Here is a 9,343-nt window from a genome sequence, read left to right on the forward strand (position 1 = left end):
TAAATTACAGAATGGAAAATACAATAGGGTCAGTGGTATATCATTAGCTGTCATGAAAACAGCAATTAGAGATCATTTTTTCTTTTTATGTGAAAAGAAAAAAGTGATCAATAAATATTGTAGGTTTTTAAGCAAATTCATTTTCTTATCATTTTGCTTTTGCAGCCATTATGTACCTAACAATGCCTTAATGTTGGTACTGCAATTAAAGGAGTACTCCAGAAGTTAAGTATTGTACTTCCATAACGTTTGGGGACTCACAAGAAACTGAAAAGAAATGTTCAAAATGGAGGCAACAAAAGCTATTTTAACTTTAAGTTCCGTGGTATGGGTCAAGCTCCCATAATGCAACATGATAGTGTCTTGTGTTAGGCCTTTCCTGGCCGGTAAACTCCACATTACCAGTGATTAACTCAGTCTTTCTAACTAAATCTGTGACAAGCCTGATGACATTCTGAGCCTTAAAAATCTAAAACAACCACATGGCCTTTGCACAAAACGTCCGTATCTTCATATGTTTTTTTTTTAATCCATCATAAACATACAGAGTCCAGAGTGTTTTATTATTCCATTCACAATTCACAATAGCAGACAAAATGGAGTTGTCAAGCAGTGAGGATGATTCAGTGGTCCTCTCACTTCTTGAATTAATTACATGAGTGCAATGGATAGCGCTCGTCCCAAACGGGGCTAATGAATTAGTAACATCTTTACTTTGTTGTTAATTGTTCTTTGTTTGGCAATGAAGTGAATCATCTCATCAGATACCATTCTGGATGATAACTTTGCATAACTATACATGGCGCTGAGTAGTCAAACAACCTTAAAGGTGGGGATCCACCAAATCAGTTGATATAAGAAGTTGACAGATTCCATTCACTTTCTATGGAGTGCATGGTGGCTACAGCTCGCTTAAAATGTTTTCAGAGACCTATATTATTTGTGTGGCGTTTTCCTGTAAAATGACAACATTTGTGAGAAACCCTAGCATGGCCCGTCCGCCAGAGCCAACCGGACTGCCTTGGGTTCTGACACGTCTTACTGTTAGTTTGTCGGAGTTGCTGGATCTCAATCATGATGGCTTTCAACAGATGCAAAAATCGCAGGAAATCAAACCTGTTCTGAACACTTAAATGACAAAGGTTTTGGATTCATATAAAGGTGGGGTTGTATTTTTAAACGTGCAACAATTTCAGACAAAAAAATACAGGCCTCAAGACAGAAAATAACAAAGTTTAAATTAAAGATCCAATTTAGAAGTGTAAAACATTTGCAGTGTGTCTGCCACGTAGGATGTTTGGACACCAATCACTTAATCTGAGCATAATTGGAAATAACATTGAGATAATTCTGCTGCATCATTAGTTCACTTTACTAATGAGCTTGGATCTGGCCCAAATGATATAGTGTCTTTGTGTTCCCTTCTCCTCATTCTGCGTGTGAAGCCATAAGACGAGAGGGACATTTCCTCTATAAGCAAAATATGGTGGGACAAAGGGAACGGGTAAATAGGGAACCCCGGTCAAAAGGTATCCCTGAATGCATGCTCAGTAACTGTAAACTGAAGAGAACCCAGATTTAGGTGGGTTACCTGCTGTAGTTTTTGTATCAGCCTCTCCCTGCAGTAGCTTGGAAAGTTATCAGGGAGATTCATCTCACCTGGACTTTATAAGCTGGTTTCATTCTCTTGCTTGGTTTGGTTGTCTTTGCTTTGCTTTAAGTTGTTTTTTTCGTTCTATCTTTCGTTTTCTTAAGGAGTTACAAATCCTTCTTTGTCCACACTTACTACCTTCAGTGCTGATTCAGTGCTGATGAAGTAGAAAGAGAAGGACGAAGCTGAAAACAGGAAAAGAAAAAACACTTAAATGAACCGACTTTATGTATTTCCCCCTCAATGTTATTCACATTAGGCAGATCATTTATGTTTGCCCTCGTTATCGAGTTAGTTAGAACATCCTCCATGCGATCTAGTTGTATCTATTATCTATAAAAAAAAAACCCTGAGCAAACCGCTTTAAGGCATCTGGCCCAGATAACCCTCAACTTGATTTGACTCCAGTCTGCATCTATTATTATAATCAGAACACACTGTATTTTGATGACACATTTTCATGTTCCTAAGCAGTCTGACTGGAGACACAGTCATGACATTTTTTTATACTTTTTTTTTTTTTAATTTAGAAAAACAAAAAAAATGATTAAAAATAAAATAAAAGTCACCTTTAAAGCAGAACCAAACATGGTTATTCTAAAGTGGTTGTGTATAAGTGGTTGCATCACATATCTGGTTTTACGGTGTAAAATCAACTCAAGGAAGTTTCTGTCAGGCCCTGTGGACATTTAGATGTTATCTGCATGTGGACTGGTATAAAGCCCCTTTTTATAATTCAGTCATTGTATTTTTGTTCCTCAGATGATGGATTTTCTACGGGCAGTGTGATATTATCATTGGCTCATTATTAGAATGGACCTGAATGGTGATTATTATCTTGGCAGGTATTAATTGACGTCTTAACCGGACTTTTTAATTGTATATTGTCAGATTAGAGGAAATTGAATGTTCAACATGTATTTGTCAAACACCAGACTTTCACCCAGGAGACTGCAGTTTGTGGTCCGTTCATGTTGCACATTTAATGTGTATCACTGTACTTACATTATGCAATTATTTTAACCCCACGAAAAAAATCTCTAACTCTAACAAAGTGGTTTTGTTTCCTAACCCTAATTTTGTGTCGTGACAACACCTTTAACATTTCGTCCTGAATACATGTCAGTGAATGACATTGCCGGTGGGACATGCATCACTCTGTGTTGCATTTATGGCCGTCAGAACCCTGCCCATATATCTCCATCAATGTTTAATGAAGCTTTTGATTGTTGGCCACACTCAGCAACAATTCCCACAGGGCGTAAAAGGTGACCAAGGGAAAAACGTCTGACCTTACCTTTCAGTGGAATGTTTGACCAAAATCATACGATGATCACTGAATGCATCACAGTAACAGATTGCAAAAGTTCCACGTAACGTTGATTGTATTTCTGCTTGATTGCGTCTTTAGGGCTTTTATGGTGACAATGTGCGGACGTGATTCATTGTGGGGCATATTAAGGACAATGGCTGTGCGTATAACAAGGATCTGAGACACTTAGAATGATGAAACATGACTCAGGGGTAATGGAAGGAGAGCAAAATGAAATGGAGAATGAGGTGGTTGATAGATCTCCAGGGAGAAATAGCACTCTGCAGATGCCAGTGAAACTACTGGACTCAAGTATCAGACAAACTGTAAATGAAGATATCTCAATGCCCTCTGTCACTTCCTTTATCTCTTTCAGTTTTTTATTCTGTTTCCAGCGATGGAACAATCTTCCTCTGCGTCATTTTTCAGTTTCTTTGTATCTTTTAATCTCATGCCCCTCTTATCTACCCAGGCTCTACTGCGGCATATCAACTTTTCCCAATTTCATCTCACTATCTTTTCATTCTGCCTCCCAACTCTATCCTTACCTTTTACCCCATTCTTTGCAGTGATTTATCTGCCCCCGCCTCCCTCATCATCTCTCATCTTCTCACTCCTTCTCTCTCATTAACACAATCGAACTCTCTCTGATGTGAGCCTCGCCCCACGTTTGTCCTTAACCTGTGGGAATTTATGCGCCACGCATCGTCCTACCGCTTTACAGGATGAAAATGTTGGTAATATTAGGCTTCTATCAAAGCATGCCAATTGCCTCTGGGTGTTCCTTGCTTTATAATAACCCCCGCATTGATTCACAGACCATGACGCGTGCTGTGAATTAAAGGCAGTTCACAAGGAGGCGTCCAAGTCAGCAGTTTCTTTCCAAACAGATGCTAATTTCTGTAATAAAGTTATAGTTAAATGCAAATAATGCACATTTACTTATTGAGCACTTTCAATTCACCAAAATATCGCAGTAACTGCATGGGTCTGTATAGATTGTCTTATTGCTGCTATGTTTAGCCATTTAATTGTGGTTTTATTCTTCTACTGTATGAACAAGACTAGAGTAGTTAAGCTAACGACTAACAAGCTGACAATGCTAACATGCAGCAAGTATAACATTTACCCATCCTCACAAAAAGGTTTCCGCAGTAACAACGGAGGAAGTCACAAACAGGAATTTCATCCAGAAGATTGCTGTTTGTGTCCCGTGTGAAACCAAAAGTCAATGTTAAGTTAACCAATGAAAGCAGACTACGTCAATAGAAACAACCTTCTTCATTTTAACCCAAAACACAGTCTTTTCCTAAGAAAAGGGGAATCGTTGTAAAAACATTATAATCTTATGTTCAGGTATGAGGACATGTTCTTTACCATGGTCTTATTTTAGCATGTTAGCATGCTAATATGAATTAGCAAAAAAACACAACATGCTGCTGACAGGAATGTCGTTTTTTTTTTTTTTTTTCAGGAATTTGATCCTTAACGACATTCCTATTAGCAGCACAAACTAACATTTTAGCCTGCTGTTGATAGAACAAGTCGGTGATAAGAAGTTATTAGGACAGAATATGTGCACTCCACTTTTGAGTGGCTTCAGATGAAAAATCACAATGTCATCAGGATACATTGTCTGGGAAATGTACAAAATACCACGACAGTCCATTCAATAGTTATTGAGATATAACAGTCTGGACCCAAGTGGTGGACCTATTAACTGACAGACCAATAATTCCACCCACAGGGTCATGCTGCTAGCCTGGCTAATATAAAAAAAATAAAAACGTACAGAGGATTTATCCTGTATGTCACATGTGAGCCATTATACAGCATTAAGCATTGCTGAGTAATGCAGTACAGCTCTCTCACTAATGTGACACAGGAAATGAATCAGATAATCAGTATTTCTCACAGCATTTATGTATTGTTGACAAAAAAAAGAATATATTAGACTTACCTTATTTGTCGAATACAATCAATCTACAACAAGATAGAATATATTATTCTAAACATACTTACAGAATTTTCAAAAACTGCTTGTGTGATTTATTTTCAATACACATACAAGCCATTACTCTGCTTTTTTGAGAAATTGTTTGGATGTTGCTACAGGCACTCATTACACAGTGACAGGACCAGTGCTCATGGATACAAATGACCCATGGCTAAAATGTACCTCCGGGCATGCAGACTCAGCTTATCTCAGAAGTATCCATACCAAGTTAAGTTGCTATTAGAAAGTAAAGAAAACAGGATAACACAATGGACTTAATGGTGCCTTAAATGCAACACGCCCCATCCCCCTAAAAGCAGCAACAAAGGTGTGCAGTAAATGACATATAGAAATATGTGGTCATAAGAAGGTTTTATAATATGTCAAGGTGAAACAATAGGTGTCATGAAACATTTATGGGTGTGTTTTTCCTGGTTTATCTTTTCTATTTCACATTACATTTGTATCTGGTCTGGCCACCCTGCTCTGTATTATGAAACCTGCTGGGGACCTAAATCTGCAAAAAAGAAGATCTTAAATTCTGACTGTGTTGCAGGAAGGCCAACAAGCATTACTGCGGGAATTTAATGATGTTAAACAGGACTTTGAACAGAGCATGATATAATCTCTGTGAAATGTTAGCTTTTACCATTTCCTCTTGGTCTCTATCCTAACTTACCTCTGCATGCCTTTTCCTTCATTCTGATTTCTTAGACCCCAACCCCATTAAATACATAAATACATAAATATTCTAAGGAAAAAATATTCATTCATTCATCTTCAACCGCTTATCCCGGGGTAGGGATCGCGGGGGGTGCTGGAGCCGATCCCAGCTGACATCGGGCGTGAGGCGGGGTACACCCTGGACAAGACGCCAGTCTATCGCAGGGCACATGGGGAGAACATGGAACCTTCTCGCTGTGAGGCGACAGTGCTAACCACTATGACCAATAAAATTATGACATAAAACTCTGACAAACTTTAACTTCTGTTTTGAGACATTCTGCCTCTGATATTCTGCCTCTGTCACCTACATAATCTGTCCCAATTATTCTCAGCTGTGGATGCTCTAGAATCATAATTAGGCGGCATTGATCGGGGGGATGCTGTAAACAGATTGATGAAAACTAGCTTTGACAACTCCAATCCAGCCAGCTATCATCATCTGGGTCCAAATGGACAATAAGCCTCACCAGAGATCACACTGAATCTGCTCTTGATAAGAGCGGCTCGCTACGGGTGTAATTAAGCTTCTAATTTGATTAAATCTCTCACTTTTGAAAACCTGTATCTACCAACTGTCCCCACCCACCGGCACAGCAATGGGCATTTGGTACAGTGCTGCAAGGGGCATTGTGGAAATGTTCATTAGTCTTTCTAATTGGCTGTTGAAAGAATATCTGGATCAGATATTAATGTTAGGAGGTTACCTGCCAGGAGAAACAAAACAGGTTCAGGCCTCATATCTGATTCATTAGAATTAATGAAGTCATTGTTTTACTGTCACTAGAGTCATTAAAAAGATAATGTACTCAAAATCACTGTATCCATTGCCAGGACACAGTTGCACTTGTTTTTAGATTAAGAACATGTCTGTGTCTGGACTTACTAGTGCAACTCATGGGGAGGCGTATAAACAGCATGGCACTTAAAATAGAAATATCTATAGATTTTAACTGTGTCATTTAACGCCCCCTTCTCAGTCCCTACACATTACATACAGATGTTTGGTAAGTCATAACTCTTTAAAGCACAGGGTAGCACTATGCCTCATGGTACTCAGTTGCTGTTTTAAACATGTGGTTAAAGGTGCTCTACTCAAAACTCCGATTACAACACACACACACACACACACATACAGGGAGAGTGACTTCATTCTTTGTTCGAGGCATAGAAAGTATTTGTTTGCCTCTGTATTAATGTTCTGAAAATCGAGTACAGTCCCTTTTTAAAATTGTAAATTCAGACACAGAATCATGGTTTGGGTTAAAATCCGTACGTTTGTTACATAAATTGAGTTCTGCATGAAAGTTTAGTGGTCAATGTTGACAATTGGCTTTACACTGGACATGAACATCAGTCTTCTGGGTGAAAGCCCCGTGTTTATTTGACTTACTTTGACTTCATCTTTGTGAAATTTAATGTGCCATTAATCAACATTTGTGGCCACTGTTCAGCAAAAATCAAGAAAAGTAAAGTCCCTTATGCCTGGTGCGCACTAGAGGATTTTATGATCTTAACGGATTTTAAAAATGTAGGAGACCACAGACATACCGACATCCCGATTTAACTGATTTTTACTATTTCAGTCGTATGAACACAGACACCAGACGCTTCTGTCAGGAAGCAGAACCAAAATGTCAGAGTGCAGATTCCATGGACTTGGGATCTCACAGAACCTTGCAGGATCAAACACCACTTCAGAAGAAAACACATGGAGGCTGGACTGTTGTTGTCAGATGGTTGCACCTTTGTGTGCTTTTTTCTTTTCAAAGTTCCATTTGTGCTGTAAGCAACCATGTGTCCGTTCTACACAAATATGCAAACATCTGGTTGGTTGCTCTCATTGACTGGGTTTCTGCTCAATATTCCACCGCTGTTCCTTTCATTTTGACGCCTTGAAATCAGGGAGACTCCGTCACAGTCGATAACATTAAGATTATGTCTGTAAACCCCTCACACTAAAGGATCATTTTGGCAGATAATCTGAACAGACCGGCCAGGAACACCCCCAGAATTGTTGTGTGGGGCAGATCAGACCCAAAATCTGCCCAGTTATCTTCTAATTCGGGGCCAGCATTAGAGGCACCAACTGGGACTATTTGGCACCAAATTGTGAGTTTATTTAAATGAATTGGCTGTTTCAGAGGCATAACATGGCAGATAGTTCAGATACGGTAGAATGGCAAACTGCAGCAGGCTCTCTGGATCCCACTCTTTAGCAGGTAACCTAGATACAGGCCCAGATGGAGTATTGCTTGCAGGCATATGACATGGGTACAGTCATATATATCATATTGCATATTGCAAGAATATCAATTGTATTTAAAGCTTGAAGAGATATGAAGATTATTTTGAACTTATCGACTTGTATTACCTTCCAATTATTTGAATGAGAACACTGAGGATGAATATTAGGTCTCTTTAAGTATTGATTGCCGAGTCTGATACTGGCATGACTGCATTTGTGGTCATACATTTCCAGGATCTCTGCCAGAAGCCATCGCTCGTTTCATTTTCCAAAACTCCACAAGCTCTTTCAAAGATCAGGGCCTTCTCTGTTGGGAAAAACCATGGCAACGGCGTTGGCAAGAGTTGACCTCGGCTGTCACAACAGACACATATGCACAAAGCACAAACACACACTTCTGCTGCTGCCGCTAGAGTTCCCCACCAGAGTTGGGCGATTGACATATCCCCCATGGCCTCGGGACTCACTAGTCAGAACTGAGCAGTAATCAAAGCAGACACATAGGTCGAACTTTATTATCAAGCGCTCAATAGTAGCTACAAGAACAGCTAGGTCCTCCAAAATACAGTGTACAAGAGCTACAAAATCAAAAACGGCTTTTCGGGGCAGCAGATGCATTGTGGATTCCCTTGGGCACAGAGAGTCGGCTCAACAGCTTTGCACAGTTGACTCAAAGATGATGTTTTGTCCTTTGGATGTTAAGTTGAGGTTTCAAGACTTTTGTGGTGCTGGTGTAGAGAACTGAGGCCGATGACCTGACGGAGGACTTGGAAATCTCTCAGGTAGGATTCACCTCACTCCCCCTCCTCTGTCCTGAGTTGATGTTCGGGTTAACAAGGTTTGTTCTAGTAATGGATTTGCTGCAGACCATGACAATAAATATATGAATCAATGTGAATTAATTAACTGCATGAAACTCTTTGTTAGTAATTGCTGTCCAGTAGCAGAAACGCTTTGTCTGCTACTGGACAGCATAACAAAAAGTGGCGTCTTAAAAGTCTCCACTGTCAAAAAAAAAAGAAGAAGCAGGATTTACTTTGAATCGAAATGGATGACATCCTCAAAGGGAATCTGTGATGTGTTTGGTATTATTGGTATGCTTTTGAAGCAGATACTCACCTAGACAACTATTTGAAAGAACATGTTTGATCATTTTACAGTATTATGCCCATTTGAAGTGGATTACTTTTTACACAGTATAGAACATAACTCAGGTCCTCAATGTTGATTAAAGTAAACACCGCAGTCACTGTTTCAGATTTATGAGACTTTTTCCAATACATTGCACTTGTACACAGTACACTTTGCCAATACTTCTTTTCATCAACATCATCATTGACAAGAAGGCATCAATTATGCATCTGTTTAATGATGCAGAGGCTTTTCATGATGAGGAATTGCAATTGAACATGA

Source organism: Echiichthys vipera (assembly GCF_963691815.1).
Source record: "Echiichthys vipera genome assembly, chromosome: 20".
NCBI lineage: Eukaryota > Metazoa > Chordata > Actinopteri > Perciformes > Trachinidae > Echiichthys > Echiichthys vipera.